Raw genomic sequence first — 25238 nt, 5'->3', positions numbered from 1 at the left:
TAATAATAATAATATTATTATTATTATTATTATTATTATTATTATTATTATTATTACAATAAACGTCATGATAACAAAAACTAATGTCTTATGATTACTACAGAGATTGATTCACAAAGTACTCCAGGAATTTCTTATGATATAACCTAATAGTTCTGGACCAGAATCCTACTGAAATCTTTGGGTAAAGCAAAAAAAAAAAAAGAATTAGCAAACAGACGTTGTATTTCCGTAGATAAGGCTACTGCGACCGTTAGATAAACGTATATATTATAAGGATGAACATTTATCCTCAAGAATAAAACGTCTGATCGATCTTAACTTCTTAAGTAGTTAGTTAATATAAGTGAACCCGATGCCCTTTCCTAGACATATATATATATATATATATATATATATATATATATATATATATATATATATATATATATATATATATATATATATATATATATATATATATATATATATATATATATATATATATATATATATATATATATAATATATATATATATATATATATATGTATATATAATAAATATATATATATATTTATATATATCTATCTAATTTATATAGGTATATATATAGCTATCTATATGTGTATATAAATATATATACATATATATATAATATTATAAATCCCATACCTAATCTCCCTCAGCAAATACCAACCCCACACAACCAAGCACCAATTCCCGATTCCCTAATATACCTAGTAACCGATTCCCGTTGAAATCCTTCGCAAAACCGAACAGGAATCAAAATAAAGAATTCCTCCCCTATAGACCAAAGCTTCGTACTTCAGACATTAGGAGAAAAGCGTTCAGTGCTTTTCAGCCACGAAGCATAGGCCTAGGCCTGTTTCCATTTAATGAGAGTGGGGCCCAAGTGAAATTTAAAGAATAGTTTCATTAATTTAATGAACCCACGGCCCAAATCTTTCATACGGGCCACACTTTGCTTAAAGGGGACGGACGGTTAAAGGAGAACGGCCCTGGTGGACTTTCTGGGAGCGGTAGGCCCACGCTGATCTAGAAAGAACAGGGCTTATTTATGCCTATAGGGTAGGCCTATGCCGGGTGGTAAGCAACTCGCTTGAGCTCGCTCGCTTGCTGGCGAAGATTTGGTGCCCAAAATGGTTTTCCTTGGAGGAGTGAGTCTTATGCTGAGAGTGACTATGAGTCTCTCTCTCTCTCTCTCTCTCTCTCTCTCTCTCTCTCTCTCTCTCTTCTATCTAATCTATCTATCTACCTATGTATTTGATGTACTGAAAATGCCTATCTTATATGCTAAAAATACTTCTCTCTCTCTCTCTCATACTGAAAATGCCTGTGTGTGTCTTATATACTGAAAATAATGCCTCTCTCTCTCTCTCTCTCTCTCTCTCTCTCTCTCTCTCTCTCTCTCTCTCTCTCTCTCTCTCTCTCTCACAGCCAAGGAAGCTTGGGAGTCGATCCTCAGAATGAATAAATGATAATTTCTTTCAGTAAAATTCCTCCTTCTCTCTCTCTCTCTCTCTGTATCGACTACGCATGCGCTCACATTGCTTCTTTTCAAATGTATGCAAACATCAAAAATCATAAAAAATAATTAATCATCTTTTTTCTCGGCGAGAGTGAAAACGCCACTTACGCCGTTGTTGCCCGCAAGGATGGTCTCTTTTCCCCCCCACCACTTTCCCCTTCCCTAACCCCCACCCTCCGGTTAAGAATAACCACTACGCTCAAATGAGGTCTGTTTATCCGTTATCTTATCGAAGTGTTCCTGTTGTTTTTCCTATCTCGTGACCGATACGGTATATATTACAAAATCCCTAAACCCTCGGGCCAGTGAACTTCGGAAATGCACTGATTAAGAAGATTGGGTGGGCTGAGTCGGCGTTGTTTCAAAATTTATGTTGTTTCAAAATTTATGTTGTTTCAAAATTTTATGTTGTTTCAAAATGTATGTTGTTTCAAAATTTATGTTGTTTCATTTTTTCGGAAAGAGATTATAGTTGTTGTTCCTTACTTTTTTTTGCGCTCTGAAGGTGGGGACAACTTAGCTTTGTTGTTTCAATTTTTTTCGGAAGAGATTTGTCTCGGTTTTGTTGTTGCTCGTTGTTGTTGCTTTGTATTTTGCATTTGATGGCACCTCAGCCTTGGACTTGACTTCTATACGGTTAATCTGAGCTGATGTTGTTTCATAAAGATTTTTTTTGTCTTTTTATTGGTCTTACCGTTATATGTTGTTTTGCCTTATTCACTTATTAATGCTGCATAAGTATACATCTCAAAATCGTAAGTCGACTCAGAATCAAAGTTGTTTTACTACTGATTTTTATTACTTATTTATTTACTTCTGACCCCAAATCAATGTTGTTTCAGTCCTGTTGTTTTTCGCTGCATAACTCACCTGAGCCAGGGTCATCGTTGTTTCAAAACCATGCTTTCCACAGACGAACAACAGATACAACTCAACTTATATCAAGGCCTTGAACCCACCAAGCGTATCATGACTAAACAACACCTCCCAAACTGACCCCTGGGATCGATCCGTACGCGAGGAACAAAAATCTGTTTTTTTCTAGGCCTACACGCGTGAATTCCTTTTGATATCCAAAATAAACAACAAGAACAAATCGTTATTAAGTTAAGAGTTCGCCTTATCACGTCGTAAAAAAAAAAAATAAAACGATAAAATAAATAAAATCCTAAGAAAAACATTTTAAAAATTAAATAAAAAATAAAATAAAACAATAAAATAAAAAAAATGAAAAACCGTAACATAATTAAGTCAGACAATAAAGGAAAACAGGATGTTTCTTTTGCATCTCTTTTGTATCCCACCGGATCCCGTCATGTTGCACTGTGGCTGTTATTAATGGCCTGGCTGTTAAATTTAACGTTACTGGTGACAGAGTCTGTTAAATTCAGGTGAACAGGTTAAATTTAACAAAAGAGTCACGTGCTTCAAAGCAGAGTCCATTAAATTTAACAGTTACTGGAGATCGGCGTCTGTTAAATTTAGTTGAACAGGTACTGCAAAGAAGTCTGTTAAATTGACCTAAACGGGTAGGCTACTGCAAAGAAGTCTGTTAAATTGAACTAAACAGGTACTGGAGAGCAGAGTCTGTTAAATTGACCTAAACAGGTACTGCAAAGAAGTCTGTTAAACAGGTGCTGGATCGCGGTCTGTTAAAATTGGCAATCAGTCAATTGATGGATTAAAAAATGAATTTCATGATTGCATTAACAGGTATGTATAATTAGGTGACTGTTGTGGGTCGCTGACAGGTACTATAGGCTGAGCACCGGGAGTTTAACACCCACTGGTACGTATGGAATTGAATGACTCTTTGTTGATGAACAAAAAATCTACCAACTAGAAAGAAGGCCGATGGAAATGGCAACCTAATACCCTTACCTAGCCCACACCCAAGAAAGCATGAAAAGCAAGGGTGTCACTGTCAGGAACACGGAAGCAAGTCGAGATTTCCAAAGCTTAACAATAAACAACAGTAAATGGATTGATAGTAAGTTATCTGGCGTGACAACTACCAAGGTCAATGACCCTGACTTTGGCAGCAAAGGGTGATGAGTCACAACTCAGGCAGTCTGAAGATCACTAATTTTCATGAAGGAAACAAGGGAAAAGATAGCCTGGCGGGTGTTACAGCGCCGTGAGGAACGATGCAGGTTTGCGAAAGGGATGTTTTAGTTGTGGAAAGAGTTGAAAAGAGTAATGTGATAAATAAAACGACAAATAAACCTAAAAGAACTGCACCATCCCTTCCATAAATAAACCCCACCAACCCCACCCCCATCCCACCACACCCCTTCCAATAATCCCATCGACCCCACCCTAGGGACGACACGTAAGCTCTGCCACTCCCAACTCCTCCTAACTCCCACTCCCACCCCCACTCCCACTCCCAAGCGTGATCCTCTCAACATGTAAATGTGCCATCATTCAAAGCAGCAGCCGATAATGCAAGATGGTGGAAATTACAAAGGACCGGGTTTCTTTACTTTCCGGCCATTAAAAATACATTGAACTGCCAACCCCGGCCGCCATCTTGAGGCTACCACGATTGACATTTTGGGGGGGTTTGGGGGGTGTGGTGGGGGGAGAGATTTCGTATGAAAGGAGGGATAGATTACGAAAATATAATGTAAATACATAAATCGTTTAAGTAAAAAATTTTAACTGTTGTAAACACATTCCAAAATAAAGAAGAAAAAATATCTGGAAATTTAAATCTGCGTCCACACTGCAGTCGACATGTCACCAACATGTCAACAACATCAAAATGTCATCAACATGGCAACATGTCTTCAACACACGTTGACAACCTATCACATACATCTCACAAATCTAATGCTAGATAATCGTTATGAAGAACTGGTAAGGATTGCCGATAAATCGGCGACTTGCATGCAACAAGTTTGTGATGTGTGTACGACAAGTTGCCAACGTATGTTTGTGACATGGAAAAGAGCAATCCTCTGTAATTGTTAGTGTCCATACGCTACTACGCTCTGGGATACTCTCTTTGCTTCTTTTTTCCCCTGATTCAAATTATCTTTCATTTCAAGATGGAGGATTTGCAATTTTTTCTTCGTGAATGAAACTTTTTTTTTCTTATTTCCCTTTCCTTTTGTTCTTATCAGGCAAGAGCCTGTGCTGGCATAAGGCCAGATGACATAGACGATTGCCAGTTCCGTCGGCCACACCAATAAAAACATAGTTGAGTATTAAAAATATCTACGATACAAAAAACAAAAAAAAATATGTCGCCAAATTAATCCAATTAAATGACAAGAGCTCTCTCTCTCTCTCTCTCTCTCTCTCTCTCTCTCTCTCTCTCTCTCTCTCTCTCTCTCTCTTTCATTGGCAACATCTAATCAGAGGCCATCAATCTCAATCAGAGCGACGCGCAACGCGATCCGCTGGAAACGACAGGACCCACCGTCTCTGAGACGCCCCCGGTTTCAATTCCAGATGTTTTCGCGTTCGACGCGAATTCGTCACGATTTTCGTGATTTTCACGACTTCATCGATCTTCACGATTCGCGACTGCTGCTATTTTCGCGATCTCAGGGAATTAGAAGATTTGAGCGATTTTCGCGATTTTCACGCTTTTGAGCAAATTTTACGATTTTCACGAATGTTGGCGATTTTCACGAATTTCGCTATTTTCGCGAATTTTCGTTATTTCGCGATTTTCACTAGGCGCTACTCACGGTTACTCACGCCTCCCTTATAGTCCTGTAAAGTCACACTGGTCCTCCTAGGTGATGGTTGGGGGGGTGTATCCAAGTAAAGGGGGGGGGTTACTGGGAGACGTTATGGGAAGGGGTGCGTTAGTAAAAATCTGGAAAAGGGGGAGGGAGCGTCTTACCAAGAGTGTGGGGAAGGGGGTAACCTAAGCTTTAGGAAAGTAATGGGAAGGGGGTATCCTAGGAGAAGCGTGGGAAGGGGGTATCCTAGGAGAAGTGTGGGGAGGGGAATCCTAGAAGTGTGGGGAGGGGTCCAAGAGGGTGTCCTAAAAGTGTCGGGAGGGGATGTCCTAGAAGTGTGGGGAGGGGGTGTCCTAGAAGTGTGGGAAGGGGTGGTCCAAAGAGAAGTGTGGGAGGGGGTGACCAAAGAGAAGTGTGGGGAAGGGGGTATCCAAGAAGTGTGGGGAGGGGGTATCCAAAGAGAAGTGTGGGAGAGGATGGTACCTTTGAAGTAAGGGGGTGTCCTATAAACGTCGGGTAAGAAGCGCCGTAGGACAAGTGTGGGGGAGGGAGTGCCTTAGAACCGCGGGAGGAGGTGTCCTATGGGAAGTGTGGGAGAGGGAGTGCCTTATGATAAGACAGGGAGAGGGGGATATCTTAGAAGTGTGGGAGAGGTTGCCCTTAAAAGTTTGGGAGGGAGACACTTAGAAGTGTGGGGAATGCTTTCCTCAGAACTGTGGGAAGGGGTGTCCAATGAGAACTGTGGAGAGAATGCCTTATCTTATGTAAGGAAGAGGTGGGGGGGGGTATCAAGAAGTGTGGGGAGACTGACCTTAAAAGTGTGGGAGGGGTGTTTTAGGAGTGTGGGGAAGTTGGCATAAGAATATAAATATGGGGGAGGATCCATTACAAAAAAAGTGTAAGGGAAAGACTCACTTGGAAAAAGTGTGGGCAAGGGAATCCCTCAGGAATGTATGGGTGTGGGGTTATGTAATACGAGAATACGCAGAGAGAGAGAGAGAGAGAGAGAGAGAGAGAGAGAGAGAGAGAGAGAGCGTACGCCATAGGCCCATGTGTCGTTAGGCCCAGGGTCCAAGCAGATATAGACCCTGGTTAGGCCTAGCGAATGTATGAATATTTCGTATTCATTTGAGCCCGCAATTGGAGCCGGGGGCACAATAAGCCCCCTCTAGTAATTTCATTCAATTTCCAGCTGGCTTTGCGCTGAGTCCATCAATCAAGCGTACCATACTCCAAGGGATAAATATATATGTATGCTGTGTTAGTGAGAGAGAGAGAGAGAGAGAGAGAGAGAGAGAGAGAGAGAGAGAGAGAGAGAGATCGTAGATGCGTAGGCTATCAGTAAGCATGCATTGAATTACAAACAAAATGGACGGATCTAAAACCAATATGATATGGACTATTTAAACCGACCAAAGAGCGAGTTGAGATAGTGTGTGCGTAGAGAGAGAGAGAGAGAGAGAGAGAGAGAGAGAGAGAGAGATCACAGATGCATAGTCTATCAGCCAGTATGCATTGAATTACAAACAACTACCTATAAGATATGGGCTGTTTAAACCTAACAAACTACGAGCTGATACAGAGAGAGAGAGTGGTGTGTATGTGTGTGTGTGTGTGTGTGCATGAGAGAGAGAGAGAGAGAGAGAGAGAGAGAGAGAGAGAGAGAGAGAGAATCGTAAATGCATCGTCTACCAACCAGCAAGCGTTGAATCTGAAACAAGCCAACCCGATCTGCTGTAAAACCAAGACAATATGCGCGGTTTAAACCAACCAAACTCCGATTTCAAATAAAAAAAAAATCCAAGATAAACCACAAAAACAACCTCTACGTACGGGATAAAGAAAAAAAAAGTAAATAAATAAACAAACATCCTTTTACATACATCAGTCATCCCAGCTTAGGCCAATATGGCATAAAAAACGGGCTGAAACAGAAAATGCAGTAGAGGATCGGTGAGGCAAGTTGAATGTCCACATCGCGTAAGAGAGTCGTTGCAGATGTCAGCGGCCGACGATTTACAGAATTCCACAGCGACTAATCGCCGTTTAGTCGCTTTATCAAAAACAATATGACACCAAAAACATTTTGCTTTAATTGATAAAAAGACAACGCGTCGCTTTGTAGTTCTATGAACGACCTTAAAATAAAAAAAAAGAACTGACAACGTTTATAAAAGAACCAGTGTCAAAGACGGTTGCTAAATATAATTGCCAGATTCTCTCTCTCTCTCTCTCGCTCGCTCGCTCTTTCTCTCTCGCTCTTTCTCTCTCGCTCTCTCTCTCTCTCTCGCCGAGGATCGCTCACACTTCTGAAGCTCAGAGTTACGGTCAAGCACCTCACAACAACCGAATGTTTTTTCTTTCTCTTTCTCTCTCTTCAAGAACTCTCTGAGATTGCGGGTTCGAGAATGCTGTAAAATACTTCGCGCAGCTTTTTTTTTTCTTGTGGGCGTCATACTATGCCAAGAGAATTATAGTTGGACTAGGTTTTTCATTAATAGTCTCTAGTGCAAGGTTTTTTTCGTTTGCTATTTAGAGAGCGAGATTTTCAATCAACGGTCTATAACAGAAGGTTTTTTAAAGGGCAAGATTTTCTTTCTAAAGGGCCTAGGATAGAAGGTCTTTTTCCTTTTTCCTACTGTCTGTATGCAAGGAATTTTTCCTCGACGAGTCTTCAGTGCAAGGTTTTTCTTCAAACTGCTACCACGCAAGAGTTTGTTTCCACAAATGACAATGGTGCAGAGTTTTTTCCTCCAAGCGTCTGCCTGCAACGCGTTTCCTTCGAACGCTTATCGCTCAAGGTTTTATTTTTTTTCAAGCGTCTCTACTGAACTTCGTCCTTACACGTCTACAGCGCAAGTTTTTTCCTTAAAAAAAACCCTCGCACTTTAAAACGAGGTTTTTCTTGAAACGTCTATGGTACAAAGATCTTTTCTAACGTCTACCATGCAAGATTTGTGCCATTTTTTTCTCATAACTTCATAATAAAAAAACAACCCACAAGTTTAATGGCGCCTTGTTTTTCCGCAAACGTCCGTAGTAATTTTCAAGCTTTTTTCCCCCCTCAAGCTGTCGTCCTGAAAGTCTTCTAAGCCTTAAGCTTTATGTATGTGAATCCTTTTCCTAAAAAGAGAGAGAGAGAGAGAGAGAGAGAGAGAGAGAGAGAGAGAGAGAGAGAGAGAGAGAGAGATTTGCTGAGGCCTCAATATTAATTAAAATACGAATACAACCAAGGTTAAGCCTAACGATGTTATAATGAAGGTTTCTCCAGAATAATAAGGGAATCACAGAGAGAGAGAGAGAGAGAGAGAGAGAGAGAGAGGAAAAATCAAGGTATTTTATAACAGATTGGTGATTAATCCGATACCAACATGCATTTTCAGAGAGAAGAATTCAACCAATTATTATTATTATTATTATTATTATTATTATTATTATTATTATTATTATTATTATTATTATAAACATCTCTCTCTCTATAACTGTACATTGTTTTTCTTTATAACATTAAGCTGAAATAGAATATATTTCTGTATGTATGCTAAAATAACGTATTATTATTATTATTATTATTATTATTATTATTATTATTATTATTATTATTATTATTATTTTACTTTTCAATTCTTCCCACGCTCCTTCTTTCAAAGAAAACACGATAATCCGACTAGATCTCCATTAATGAATTATTATTATTATTATTATTATTATTATTATTATTATTATTATTATTATTATTATTATTATTGAAGAGACCTCAGGTACCGCCGTGTGTACAGCTTAGGAGATAAGAGATTCTCTCTTTAAACAATACAAGCGGACCCAAGTTGATAGCCATCTCTCTCTCTCTCTCTCTCTCTCTCTCTCTCTCTCTCTCTCTCTCTCTCTCTCTCTCTCTCTATCGTCAGCCAGTTATCATACGTGCCCAGACAGACTGTGTTTTGTTATCACCAACCCCCGCTTCCCCGGCCCACCCCCTCCCCCAGTCGTATGCCTAAAGGTAGTTATAGGCCTAATTCTACGCTCAGCCAAAGTTCACTGCCCTGTTATAAATCTCTAGTGGGCAATTCTCTACAAAGGAAAGCGGAAGAAAGTTACTTTTTTTAAATAGAATTATATAAAAAATAAAGCAAGTTATATTTAATAATTTTCACTACATTCAGTGAATGATTTGTGTTCTACTGAAATAAACCATAATTATCCATAAAAAATATAAAAAATAGGAAAAGTGACACTTTTTAAAATAAAAAAAAATATACAGTATAGGAATTAAAGTAACTTTATATATATATATATATATATATATATATATATATATATATATATATATATATATATATATAAAGTATCTTTACATATATATACATATATATATAAATGTATATCAATATATATTTTATATATAATATATATATAGAACAAAGTTTCTTTAATTCTTATACTGTATGTTATTATTTTAAAAAGTGTAACTTTTCCTATTTTTTTGTAGATAATTATAGCTTATTTCAGTAGAACAAATCATTTACTGAATGTAATGATAATTATTAAATATAAATTGCTTTAATTCCTATATAATTCTATTTAAAATAACTTATATCTTTTCTTTGTATATATATATATATATATATATATATATATATATATATATATATATATATATATATATATATATATATATATATATATATATTTATAATTTAATCATCAAACGCATTGTGTTTTATTGATCAGGTACGAACCACAATTCTCTACAAAAAATAAAGTAGTTACACTTTTGAAGATAAAATTTATATAAGAAATAAAGCAAAACATATTTATCATTAAGCACTTAAATCATCAAATACTTTGTGTTTTATTTAAATATAAACCACAATTCTCTACAAAAAAATAAAAAAGTTAGTTTTTTTTAAAATAAAATTATATAAGAATGAAAGCATTTTATATTTATATATATCATTTACCACTTAAATCATCGAATACTTTGTATTTTATTAATCAGATACTGAGTTATTTAACTAGATCACAACTCTCAACAAAAAAATGCAAAAAAGTTACGCTTTCTACAAAAAAAAATCATATAAGAAGTAAATCAATTTATATTTACTGTTTAGCACTTACTCATCAAGTGCTTTGTATTTATTAATCAGATACTGAGGTATTTAAATAAACTACAATTCTCTACAAAAAATGGAAGTGACGCTTTTAAAATAAAATCTTATAATAAATAAAGCAATTTACATTTAATATTTACTACGTAAATCATCAAATGCTTTGTTGTTTGTGAATAAGACACTAGCGAGTTATCTAACTAAACAAACAGCTTATACACTGAAGGGCGTAAATTAGCATAAACAGGCCTAGGCCAATGTCCAATTCACAATCGCCTCTGCATTCACGCGCCTACGCGCCCATACGCGCGTAAGTAAGCGCGAAAGCTCGTTCACGCAATTAGTTTCAAATCTCCACCGGTAGGGGGTGATGCTCCGTTTTCTATACAGCAATCTTTCCAGACTCGTTCCATGGAAAAAAATGGAATTCCTGTCTTCCTGGAACTCGTTTTCTTAGGCCGAGGCCGATTTCCTAAGAGGTTCCAGCAACATTTGCAATTCAGAAATGCACTGATTTCGTCAATTCATAAGAATTAATGGACGCGAAATCTATAAATGTTGATCAAGTCTTAAATAGTCATTGATTCTGTCCGGTTCAGCTTTCTTCTCTCTCTCTCTATCTCTCTCTCTCTCTCTCTCTCTCTCTCTCTCTCTCTGTTTAACCCGTGGCATCGACAGCCACCTCTGGAACAAGTAACCGATCTTAAACCAACCAAACATAAACAATGGGTTGAATCGATTTCTTCTACGTAACAACCAACCAATTTCAAATAAACCCGGTCTTTACACTGGTTTAACCCAACTTCTTCTCCGTACATAACAACCAATTTTAAATTAATCTAATATATTTAGAGGTTCAAACCAATGCATTCTATGGAACAACCTATTTCAATCAACCCAAATAATGCAGAGGCTTAAACCAATTTCTCCGTAACAACCAAACAAATTTCAAATCAACCCAACTTATATAGCGGCTTAGCCTAAACCAATTCCTTCCCCGGAACAACCAATTTAAAATCAACCTAACCTATACAGTCTGAAACCAAATTCTCCGTAACAACCGACCAACTGCACTTCAAACCAACCCATAAACTGGTTGCCGCATTCCTCCTACGCTTTTGTGTTACGCTGAAGTGGGAATACAGAAGATGAAAACAAATTCCACATTCTAAGACTCAATGGCTACAGGCGCATGTTGTTGAGTCACGTTACGCCATGAAATTTGCTTCTCTCTCTCTCTCTCTCTCTCTCTCCTTGAATATTATCACGTCTGAAGTTCACGTTTGGGATAAACAAAGCATTCAAGGACAAATTCAGACGTGCGGACACACTCGGTTTGTATTGGACCTTTCCAACATATTTCGGCTGAATGGATCGTTCCCTACACATCCTGGTTGCACTGAGGCACACATCTGGTTGCATGGAAGCTTCCCTACACATTCTAGCTGCGTGGAACCTTCCCTAAACATTGTGGTTGCACTGAATTACACATTCTGGCCGTATGGAAGCTTTCTTACACATTCTAGATGCATGGAACCTTGCCTACACTTTCTGGTTGCATTGAACTACACATTAAAGTTGCACTGGATTCTTCCTACACATTTTGGTTGCATGGAACCTTTCCTACACATTCTGGTTGCACTGAAGTACACATCTGGTTGCATGGAAGCTTTCCTACACATTCTGCTTGCAATGAACTACACATTCTGGTTGCTATTCTTCCTACACATTTTGATTGCGTGGAACCTTCCTCACACATTCTGGTTAAATGGAACCTTTCCTACACATTCGGGTTGCATAAAATCCTTCCTACACATTCTCGTTTCCTACACATTCAGGTTGCGTGGAACCTTTCTTATTCATTCTGGTTACATAGAACCCTTACTACACATTCTGGTTACATGGAACCTTTCTATACACTCCGGTTATATGGAACCTTCCTACTCGTTGCCTAAAACCTCTCTATGGGACTCATTCCGTTTGCGCAAAACACTTCCTTCTGTGTCATATCTTAACCAAGATGGACTTTATGGGCAACCTGAAATTTTCGTCTAATCATAAAGAGAAGAAAAACAAAACGGAAACAGAATATAAATGTCTTATTTTACAAAAAAAAAAAAAAAAAACACTCGTGGCCGAAGCCACAATTTAAGGCAAGCCGTGACGTCATTTTCTGGTGCATAAAAAAACGAAACGCAACAGGATACTAGAGTAAGGAAGGACTTGAGAGAGAGAGAGAGGCAGAGAGAGAGAGAGGGAGAGGGAGAGAGAGAGAGAGAGATGGTTCTCATGTGCTTCCCACTCCTTCCTTCCTTTTTCCTGACTACGTAACCAAACAATACAAACACACACAAACATACACACGCACAAACACGCTCGTATACAAGCACAAAAGCAGCTCAACGGGAAGAATGAAGACGCTTGAGTTATTGACAATTTGGAGGCTGGCCAGAGAGAGAGAGAGAGAGAGAGAGAGAGAGAGAGAGAGAGAGAGAGAGAGAGAGAGAGAGAGAGAGAGAGATTGTTATGAAAAGGAAATACATAATTATTCTGGAGAAAAAGTTTTCAACCGATGATGAGAGAGAGACAAGGGAGCACAATCTTCCCAGGAGAGAGAGAGAGAGAGAGAGAGAGAGAGAGAGAGAGAGAGAGAGAGAGAGAGATGGATTAAAATAGCTACAGAATAAGAAGGAAAGAAAAGTAATTTACTAACATGGCCACAAAAGAGAGAGAGAGAGAAAGAGAGAGAGAGAGAGAGAGAGAGAGAGAGAGAGAGTTTCTTCTCCCTCTCCAAGAGGAGAGAAAGACTCTACTAATCCTGTGCTTTCTTCTGTCAATCCTTCTCCTCTCTCACACTCCATCCCTTACAAAATAGCCCACTCCCCTCGCTTCCCTCTCCCTCTCCCCCTCCCCCAGGAGACATCACCAACCACCCACCCCCTCTCTTCCCCTGGTGACGCGAGAAGACCAGATTGATGGATTGCACGTCAATGAGGAAGATTCAAAACGAAAAATTCCCATTCCGAAATGGGAATTTCGGAATGGGAATCTTCGGCAGAGAAATTCGGCTGGACCGCCACCAGGCGATTGATTCCAGACATACTGGAAGCTGGAGGTCTTGATGCTGGAACGTATATGAATGGACGAGGCCATACAAGTGAATTGCTCACGCGTGGTTGCGCGCACGCGCACACACACACATATATATGCATGTATATATATAATTACATATATTTATATTATATATTGTATGTATATTTACATATATACTTTCATATATATATATATATATATATATATATATATATATATATATATATACATTCATATATATATATATATATATATATATATATATATAAAATTCTCATTAACAATTTTGGAATGGGGCTGCAACCCCATGCATCTATTTACTCCTGGAAGCGATCCTTCACAACCACCTAACTACCAGTTAATTTGTAGAAGGGTGAAGGGAGAAATGGTTAATCTTGACAATAAACGAACTGACAGTCGGATAGGCCTATCTAACAAATTCTAACTGATACAGTCGAATTTCCAAGCGAATACGACATGGAAGACCTCTGGGTGCTGGGTCTTCTCGCGACTCAGTGGCCCACATCAGGCCTACTCCTAAAATAACCACCGTAGGTGGAATATAAGTAAATTTGGAAGAAGAGTGCCCTGGCCTGATGTTCTGAGGTGTTTTTCAAACAAAGGGCTTAAGTAGGGGAGTGCGGTTAACTGCATAAATTGCACACCACAAGCAGCAATCCTCGATGGAGCCATACTACTAGCATGGTAGCCTTAGCGTCCTGACATAGCAGTTCCTAAGAGACTGACCAGACGTCGCAAGCTCGAAGGTCAACCGGTTTGCATAGTTCTTCATTCCAGTGATTTCCGGAATGTGGAATTCTCTATCTCCCTCTGTACTTCACGAATCATCGAATCTAGCTCCTTTTAATACGGCTGGTGTTTGTTAATCTTAAAAATTGTTTTTAAGTTCCTAATACTGTAAAATCGTTGAATCTGAGCGAATAAAACTGTATTTCTGTATAATACTGAATATTCGCTGTATCGTTAAATAGAATTTTATCACTCTGTAACGCTGTATAATTCCGGTATCCGAATAAATTAGACTTATATTTTGTAGCCTTACAACCCCGGTATTGAGTAAAATAAACGTTATTACCGTCTACAGCTGTATAATTCCTGTATCCGAATAAACCAAGACATATTCTGTAACCATACAACGCCGTTATTGAGTAAAACCAATGTTGTTACCCTATACAGTTGTATAACGAATAAATCAGATCGTTATTGAGTAAAACCAATGTATTTACCTTTTACAGCTGTATAATCGCTGTATGCGTGACGATCCTATTACATTACCCTATAGCTCTACATAATTACTACCGTACCAACGACTCGAACATTATCGCTAAACAAGCTTGCTTAGGCCTAACCGCCGTATTTAAGCGGAAACAAATTGGCTCCTTGCCCTTAACCTTCGTAGCAGTGAACTTCCATAACAGAGGAGACGAAATTTATTATATTGTAAAAAAATATCTAGGTTAGGCCTACCTGGTGACCTTTCATAAAGACGGGAGGCTATCTGTCACCGTCGAGTAGGCCTAACGCCGCGACCGGTTCATGGTCCATTGCAATCAGAAATAATAAAATCTGTGATGTACCAAAAAAAAAAAAAAGCAAACTCCATTCCGTTCGTATCTGTTACTTGATAGATTAACGCCAGAGCGATGGACGTCGATAAGAAAAAAGCGATAATTTCTATTCCTTATGGTCGGCGTTACATATAGGCCTAAATTAATACGGCCAACTACTATGACAAAGTTAAGAATATAAACGACAATAATTATAGCATTGGTAATAGTACTAAAACAACAGGACAGCAGAAAACAACATTAAAAAAAATAGATAAATAGATAAAAATAAGCTACAACTTTTATTCCATACGGCCGGCGTTATACATAGGCCTAAATCAACACGACCAACTACTACAGCAACGGAAATGACATAAACAACAACAATCGCAGTATTAGAAACAGCATTAAAACAACACCAAAACAACAACGGAAAGCAACAAGATTACTCACAGAATACCCACAACAATTATAACGAAGCAAAACTAGACCCGTTGATAATAATAATAGTACTAATAATACCCTGTTATTCCGTTGTGCAGAGGTATCACTCCCCGAGTAGGCCTAAAGGCTGTAAGATAATAGCATCAAAAGCCAAGAACGAAGACCTACTCGTCTAGTCTGCCTCTCATTCCTCTTAATCCCGAGAGCTTCTCCTCTTACTCGACACAAGTGTGAGGAAGAAAAAAGTCGTTAAATCTTGGGGATTAAGTCGCGAGATTGAAAGAGCGAATTGACAAGTCTGGAGTACATGGGCCTAGTACTGTTATTATTAAAAACGAAACATTACAAGAAATACGCTCTGGGCCGCCACATTTGATGAGACACATGACTAAAATGCGATCTTTAAATCCACACTGAGAAAAATAATATTTTTACGAGAAACATGAAAGAAAAGCCTAGTCCTGTTGTGATTAAACACGAACCATGACCAGAAATATATTCCCGAGCGTCACATTCAATGTGGCACGACTCAAAAGCAATCTTTAAATCCACACTGAGAAAAATAATATTTCTGCGAGAAATATGAAAGATAAGCCTAGTGTTCTTATTATTAAATACGAAACATGACAAGAAATGCGTTCAAGAAAGCCACATTCAATGTGGCACGTGAATAAAATGCAATCATTAACGCCATATTGAGAAAAATAATCACATTTTTACGAGAAGCACGAAAAATGTACAGCCATGGGCTCCAACACTGAGATCTAATGACAAAAGCGTTGGTCCTGAAGCCACATTAAAGGAGAAACATTACAAAACATGAATCCTGGGCCACATGAAAGAGGCGTTTGAATCAGTGCCCATATTTTCAATAAGGAACAATTAATAAAAATTTTATTTACTTCTGCAGAGAAACAAAATATATATATTGCAGAATATTGTAATTTTTTTGTGCGTGTGGATAAAAGAAAACATGACTGACAGTATCAATAACATAAATGCCATTTTAAAGCTTTTATAATTGCCCTCTAGTAGGCCTACGAAATAAAAGTTCATTTATGCTTAAATCGGACGACGGAATGACAGAAAGAGAGAAATTCAATCAAAGTGAGAGCCAGAGAGAGAAATTAAATGAAGAGCACCATTTTATATTTCAAGACTTTCATCTCACGGACTTACATTTCATCAAAGACGACATAGGCCTAAGTTCTCTCCTCCTGAGAGACATCGAGAGAATATGGTAAGTGACATCAGATACACTTTTCACTTAAGGCACTTACAGGCCCGGCGTCAAGTAATTACTACAGTAATACCGAAAAAAATATTATTTCTGTAATGCCTTTCTTGATATCTGATCCAGTATTCCACAAAGACCCATAGTACTAAGCCTAAGATAAAGTGTTAGGCTAGGCAATGGATTTTTTAGCCGGCTGTACAAGAGTCCGGTTAGGCTAAGCAGAGCATTTTTTTTAAGCCTGTCTTCAGATTTTTGTAGACTGAGGGGGAAGGGGGAGAATTTTTCGACCTTTTTCTTTTATACTGTCCCTGCCTGCTATCCCTCCAACACAGAAGAAATATGTAGATATATGTATACAATATCATTTCATGATCCTGCTCTATAATAAACTAAGGAATTATTTATAAGTAATAACAATTAAAACGCTAAAATAAAATATGTCATTTTAATCTTTACATAAACGGCTGAGCATGTTGAATAGTAAAATGATCATTTGTTAAGCAGTAGGCATTTCTGACGTACGGCGCATTCGACACTAAGTCATGCGGTGTCTATCAGCGAATGGTGCATTCGACATTCTATAACAGAACAACGACATTTTTTTTAACATTCTACGTAAAATCAGCCGCATTTTTGTGAGTAAAATGCAATCGACATTTTACGTAACGTGGTGACTTACTTGGCGTAGCAAAAGAACTCGACATTCTACGTAAACATGAAATATTCAGCGCAAGGCGCGTTCGAAAGTCTACGTAATGCAGTGGCATTTAGTCCCAAACCGCATTCGACACTTTATGTAACACACTGACTTTTAAGCGCCAAGCGTATTCGACATTCTGTAAGTAACTCGGTGACCCTTTGGCGTAGAGCTGAGTCAACATTCTATGTGACAAGAGTGACTTTTCACTTTCTAAATGTAAATGAAAATCATTACTTAGACCGTCAGGCGCATTCTACTACTCTATATTCCCATAAGATTGATATATTATGGCTAAGCCTATGCGCATTCGGCAACTGTTTTACGGTATAGTTGAATTTGCGCTACTGTCGCCCCGTGTGATGTGAAAACAGTATAACGATATGATTCGTAAACACTGGCCATTTGGTTTACAACTTAATACAAAAAAATCCCTAAATCAAATAAAACTAATTTGTATCTCAAATATGAGAATGTACCTCTGTTCAAAAGAGCATTTAAATGGGTATCCAAAGGCTAATTGTTATTTTTTTTTTTAAACGATAAAGACTTTTCTAGAACACTGTATCACAGCTCAAACCCGACGGGTTTTTAACGATAATGTGTCAGTCGATGGCTGTTCTTTTCCCGTTTTTAGTTATCGCGTTATTTTCGTTCCAACGGAAGCCCAAATAATACTTTGAATAGGCTTACTGTGGGTTGCGTATGCTTAAATCAGTTTATAATAATAATATATTAATGCAGACGGTATCCTTGCATACAGACTCGACGATGACGTCATCAGACTATTTGCCAAGAACCTCCGATCTATGTGAACAATGGCATATATAATATATCAATAAAACGCTAGAAAAGTTGTATACGAGAACGATGCAAATGAGAAACATCGCCACATAGTTGATGATAGCCTACATCAAGATGAACATGTCATTACAAAATATAATAATATTCATATGTAATAGAGCATAAAAATATTATGATTTCCATGCCATTTTGGTTAAGAAACTTCAAGAGGACGCATAGAATCATCAACAAAATCTATTTGTTGTTTTAAGCCCTAAAAGTTGGGACAAATAATACGATCAAAGCAGATTTGAATTTATACCCTTTCAAGTTCACACAGCTGACGCCAAAGGCCTTTTTGTATTTTTTTTTTTCAGACAGGAATGAAGGGGTATCAAAAGGCATCGTGCCCTTCTCCCACCCCCTAACTCCTATGGCTTACGGTACCGAGTAGGCCTATGTAGGTATGATCTGGTGTCAATAAACCGTGTCTGCGAGATCGTAGTCTCATAAGCACATGAGCCGGACTCAAGCCTTCATTCTAACAATAAAATTAACACATTCCTCTGGATGAGTCATTCTTAAATAACGCGATTTAACTGTTTTAAACTTCAAAAGGATCAGACGATTCAACTCGGCGCCTTCGAGTTCGGTCAACACAGCAACTAGGCCTATGTGGTGTTGTCGAAAGACTTCACCGCTCGACTTGCGATTAAATCATCGGTAAATGAAGTGATTAAAACGTTTAAATCTTCAAAATTAAGTCTAGAATGATTTATTGTAAATGGAACACAGTCTCCTCAAGTCTCTCTATACGTTTCTATTGCTTAGTAGAAAAAGATATATAAAACTTATGTGCAATAAAAGAAACATTACAACGGCAACACTTAGAAACATTACACCAGCAACACAGAAAAAGACTCCACAACTTCATTCAGAAACATTGGGGAAACAACACCGAAACAACATCGAAGTTTGTAGTGACACCCTTGCACAGAGCATCATCCAGACACGGATGACAACAACATCGAGGTTATATGCAAATAAAATCTCTCACTCACCTTCTGTCGGAAGTAGAAGACGAAGCCGTCGCCGCCGTCACTAGAACCACTTCCGAACACTCCTCTCCCTCGAACACACGGCGTCGATTCCCTCGACTTGTCGCAAACTTGCGCCGCCGGTCGACGAGGAGATCTCCGAAACGCCGCCAAGGGGACACTATACAAACTTAAAAACTACGGCTGTTTACTTTTTCCAAAAAATACCACTCAAAGCACACCGGAAAAGAAACGAAAGGAAGGAGGCAGGCAGGTCCTCCCTAATCCGAAACCGCTGCCAAGGGGCCACGCCGAAATATTCGGACACGGGTGGTCTCGGGGAGCCAGCCAGCCAACACTAGGTAAAACTGCCTCAAATCTCACTTATTTCGACGTATCCCTCGGGGAATTCACTCGCCACACCTGGCCGATTAGGATCCACACACCGAAAATGAGGTTATTATTACTCCTTCAGGAAAAAACGACTGCTGCTGCTGCGAACGAATGCGGCGGGCGGACGTCGTTTGCTGCTGCTGCTGCTGCAAGTGCCAACAACACACAAACATTGGCACACACACACCGAACGCCTCTCGCACCGTGGTCTATCGCACACTGAGTCCTGTACGACAGCTTTCTCTCCCAGTAACCCAGTCTCTCTCTCTCTCTCTCTCTCTCTCTCTCTCTCTCTCTCTCTCTCTCTCTCTCTCTCTTTGCCAGTTGTCGTCGTCGCCCCGCCGCTAGTGCTAGCTGCTGCTGTGCTGCTCTGCTCTTGCCGCCCGACAACGCTCGCAACAACACTACGCACACATACACACACGCAACAACACTTTATAACAACAACAACTTCTCTTTCAACACATCGATTATTATTGGACTTTTACGGAGGGGGGGGAAAAATGTCTTCTTATTCTCTTTACTTCCACCCTCTTCCCCTCCCCCTAAAGTCTCCTTAGAGCTACGCTAAAGCCTTTTCAACAACTTTATACGTTCCTTCTAGTCGATATTCCGGCGGGGGCTACCGCGGAGGACTGTAAGAACTTAAGAAATCCTGCTAATTCATTGACGAATCTCCCCCCACGTCGAAGGACTGAATAAATGAGATATAGTCAGCCCTGGAAACCGCCATAGAGAGAGGGTGGTGGAACGATTTGAAAACACTTGTCTGTATGTGTTGAATCTTGACTTGCTGGCAAGTTGCCAGACGACGATGCCGAATTATCATCATGTGGTTGTTGCGGAGTGTCGTTCTCTCTCTCTCTCTCTCTCTCTCTCTCTCTCTCTCTCTCTCTCTCTCTCTCTCGTTCTTCCTGCTATCTTTATTTGTTTGCAATTCTCCCGCGTTATCCATTAACTAGGCCTACATTTACCCCAGGTGCTTTTATAGAAAACGAGAAGCGATAGAGAGCCAGAGGGAGAGACAGAGAGAGAGAGAGAGAGAGGGCCTGCTCGTCACCATTAAAATTGAAAGTAAGCGAATCAAGCAAGAGGAGTTGACCCAGAATTGAGCATTATGCAATCCGTGCAACACACAGCTCGCCATTGAAGGCGGGAGGGCCGGGCCATTTATCTCATTCATATCTGAATTTAGACAACGGGTCATCTTTGAAGAGTAATTGGGACGACGATGACGATGTGTAGGTGTGTACGTGTGTGTGTGTGCGTGTGAAACATGGGACACTGATCTGAATGTTTAGCTCTGCTCCACTTAAAGAGACCGAGACGTGACAGGGAATATGGATTGTATATAATTGTTATTTTTCTACGGGCAAATGTTTACATATATATATATATATATATATATATATATATATATATATATATATATATATATATATATATATATATATATATATATATATATATATATATATATATATATATATATATATATATATCTATATATATATATATATATATATATATATATATATATATATATATATATATATATATATATATATATATATATATATATATATATATATATATATATATTAGGGAATAGAATAAAACAGCTAATGTTGTGGAAGTTTCCTACACATAGGCTCATTAGCAGCTCGTAGGCTTGCCTGACACATAATGTACCATTTGCCTTTAAAGTCAACTGCGACAGTTCCTGAATATCAATGATTTTCTATTCCGATATTTCTTGCCATCCATTTATCCAGCTCGCTCCCTTTCTAACAATTCCAAATTATATACGTTTCACTAGTTTATTATCTTCCGTTCTTTCCACACGACCCAACCATCTCAGAATACAACGATCCGTCCTTTCACTTATGCTGGACATTATACCTTTTCCAAATTTCGCCATATTTCTCAATCATTCAGTTCTTCTTGCACAACATATATAACTCATCCTAAAAACATCAAACCATTTTTTTTTTACTTAATTCACATTCAACATCTACACTTCACTTCCATAAAGGAGAGTTAGCTCAACAGTCCCTACAGACATCCCAATCTTGGCTTCCTTAAACGTTCCTTTGAGTCTCTTACAAATTTTAAACGTACATCCTTCCTGCTACTTTCTTTATTTAACCTATTCTGTGGCCTAAGTGTTTCTCATCCTTCCATCATCTGTTATATTTGTCCCACCATCCATATTAACATCCATCTACGGTCATAACTTACACTGTTTCACATTTGCTTTCAATCGTCTCCCCTTGCAAAAAGGGTTTGAATTCTTTCACTAGTTTCTGCAGTATTTACGTCATCGCAAATAAAAGTGGATTTCATCAACGTTTAACTGCTTTGCTTCGCAGTGGCTGACTCTCGAGAAGACACACAAGTTGCCAGTTACTGCTATTTTCTCACCTCAACTACTGAATCGTGAATTACCACCTTGTTGTGAAATCTGTTACAGCAGCAGATGTTTCATATGTATGTATACATACATATATGTACACACACACACACACACACACACACACACACACATATATATATATATATATATATATATATATATATATATATATATATATATATATATATATATATATATATCATAATGATAATGACTACACTACATGGCCTCAATAGGAATCACTTCTGCTTCATGAACAGAATTTCATATTGAGAAAACTATCTGACCCAGACAAAGGGAGAGAGAGAGAGAGAGAGAGAGAGAGAGAGAGAGAGAGAGAGAGAGAGAGAGAGAGTTAATTTTAATACTGTGTATATCATTCTGCTTCAGTCAGGTGGCGCACAGAGATAATATATATAAATATTTGCTTTGCTATTTCTTTAAAAAGAGAGATAAAATAGTGATTTTTATATTTCAGTACTTCGACAGAGAGAGAGAGAGAGAGAGAGAGAGAGAGAGAGAGAGAGAGAGAGAGAGAGAGAGAAGAGAGAGACAAATGCGCCTTATTGCGAAAAAAATGGATCTTGTAAACCAAAAGTGAAATATGTCCAACTGACAGTCATCCGGTTTTATAGCCATAATATAATTTCTACCATTGCTCAGAAACATCGATAAAAAACCTATCAAGATTTGATATCACAAGAGAAAGTTTTCTGACAACATTATAAAACTCACAAGAGTTTTCTGACAACATTTTAAGACTCACAAGTTTCCTGGCAACATTTTCAAACTCAAGAGTTTTCTGACTACATTTTTAACCTCTCAAAGAGGGCTTTCCTGACAACATTTTCAACCTCTCAAAGAGGATATTCCTGACCATAATTTCACCCTGAAAGAGAACTTTCCTGACAACGTTTTCACCCTCTCAAAGAGGATCAACTTCAAAGAGGATTTTCCTGACACATTTTCACCTTCTCACAACATATTCAACCTAAGAGGATTTTCCTGACAACATTTTCAACCCTCTCAAAGAGGATTTTTTCAACCAAGGAGGGCTTTCCTGACAACCTCTCATTTAAACCTCTCAAAGAGGACTTTCTGACAACATTTTCAACATTTTCTTTCCTGACAACATTTCAAAGAGGATTTTTCCTGACAACATTTCTGACAACCCTCTCAAAGAGGATTTTCCTGACAACATTTTCAACCTCTCAAAGAGGATTTTTCTGACAACATTTTCAGCCAAAGAGGGCTTTCCTGACAACATTTAAACCTCTCAAAGAGGACTTTCCTGACAACATTTTCAACTTCTCAAAGAGGATTTTCCTGACAACATATTCAACAACATTTAAACCCTCATTTGAAGTCAAAGGATTTTGCTGACAACATTTTCAAACTCATAAAAGCATCGTTTTGACATCACAAACATAACAAGATTGGCAGGCAAAACTAAAGGCGGCTATTGGACACAACCCCATGTCTATTGGAATGAAGTGGACTATAGAATTTAGGCCTAAGGCCAAGCGTTGGGACCTATGAGGTCATTCAGCGCTGAAACGGAAATTGGGAGTAGACAGGTTTGCCAGGTGTAACAGGAGGAAAACCTCAAAGCAGTTGCACTATGAAACAAATGTTAAGAGGGTTGGAGAGCGAGATGGAAGAAAGAGAATATGAATGGAGGTACAGTAAAAGGAATGAAAGGGGTTGCAGCTAGGGACCGGAGGAACGCTGCAATGAACCTTAAGTAATGCCTACAGTGCACCGTCCATGACTGTTTGATACAAAAGTTTGATAATGAAGAAAAAGTCCAGCTAATTGACACAAAGTCTGTCAGTTTGACCCAAAACTCTGCCTACTTGACACAGAAGTTATGTGACACAAAAGTGTGACTGACTGAAAACAAAACTCAGGCCATTTGACCCAAAACTTTGGCTATTTGACCCATCTGTTTATCGGAAAAGTCGGTCTATTTTCACAAAAGTGTGGCGGTTAAACGCTGTTGTAAGTAAATGTTTACGCAATTTCAATAATAATAATAATAATAATAATAATAATAATAATAATAATAATAATAATAATAATAATAATAATAGGGGTATTTCAGCCGGCGTTCGATATACAGGTAAACAACCTGTGTCAAAAAGCAGCCAAAATAAAAACGTATAAAAGAGATTGTATTCTCTGATATAACTTGTGGACAGACGTTAAGTGAATAGGCTTCTCCCGTTTTCTATACGCTCGCTCTTTCCTTAGCTATGCGTTCCCTACCGTACAGTCGACCAGGGTCCTCCCGTTTTCTATACCGACCACAGGTACCCCACACACATACACACATACACACACACTCACAAACACAATAGCTCATGTTGACGAAGACAGGAGGAACGCATTCGCAACGGAGGACGCCATAGGCTGCAAGAGGTCAACAGAATAATGAAGACAACGCCAGCGTAAGAGTTTTAGGTACGGGTTATGGGTGCCGGCGCTCCTGTCTGTATCTCGGTGGTGAAACACTGCATCTTATCTCTTTTGTAAAGACATCTAGCCATTATCTTACGTTTCCCCATTCTTTTACCTTGTACCAAATCTTATTTCCTGTCTTCCTCTTACATTTATTTCCTTTCCTTGGGCACATACCTCCTAAATTTACTATTTTCTCGATTGCATAGGCCTAGTTTTGGACGCCTAAGCGCCTGTTCGAAGGGGTAACTGCTATAATTCAAAATCGTTCCCATAGATGGCGCTCGGGGTGAACTTTCCCGAAACGAGAGCATCTGTCGTAACCTGCAGAAGCATCCATACGCCGGAGGGCGCTCTCTTGCAAGGACGTCGCCCACCGAAAGACTCGAACGGACGGGGGGAACTCGGTCCTCCGCCGGATGTGAAAAGTAGTCTTTTGTGAGTGCGCAGGAATGCGCGGAATGTCTATGAGCAGGTCCGTTCGACGGACAAAAGGCGGAGGGGAAAAAAAAGAGGCAGCGGCCATAACTGGTATCCGGACGAGCCAGTTGGAGAGAAGGAATAATGGGAGCCGTTTCAAAGGCAAACCTCGTCTAATACTACTAATGCCACTACTACTACTGCTAATAATAATAATAATAATAATAATAATAATAATAATAATAATAATAATAATAATAATAATAATAATAATAATATCGACACAATTACGTGTGGAACAGAAATAAATGTGAGACAGAAATTTAATAATAATAATAATAATAATAATAATAA

General features: G+C 38.5%; 1 protein-coding gene across 1 annotated transcript in view; it reads right to left on the bottom strand.

Annotated features, from left to right (window-relative positions):
- Positions 1-19897, bottom strand: part of LOC136825409 (homeobox protein OTX1 A-like) — a 316092-nt gene extending 296195 nt beyond the window's left edge. The window contains exon 1 of the mRNA XM_067081774.1: positions 19220-19897. The gene's annotated coding sequence lies outside the window, so the exon portion shown is untranslated. The remainder of the gene's footprint in view (positions 1-19219) is intronic.
- Between the last annotated feature and the right edge of the window lie 5341 nt (positions 19898-25238).

The sequence above is a fragment of the Macrobrachium rosenbergii genome, chromosome 37 (genome assembly GCF_040412425.1).
Source record: "Macrobrachium rosenbergii isolate ZJJX-2024 chromosome 37, ASM4041242v1, whole genome shotgun sequence".
Classification (NCBI taxonomy): domain Eukaryota; kingdom Metazoa; phylum Arthropoda; class Malacostraca; order Decapoda; family Palaemonidae; genus Macrobrachium; species Macrobrachium rosenbergii.
Note: the sequence above shows the minus strand (reverse complement) of the source record. Positions and strands in the feature narration are given on the sequence as shown.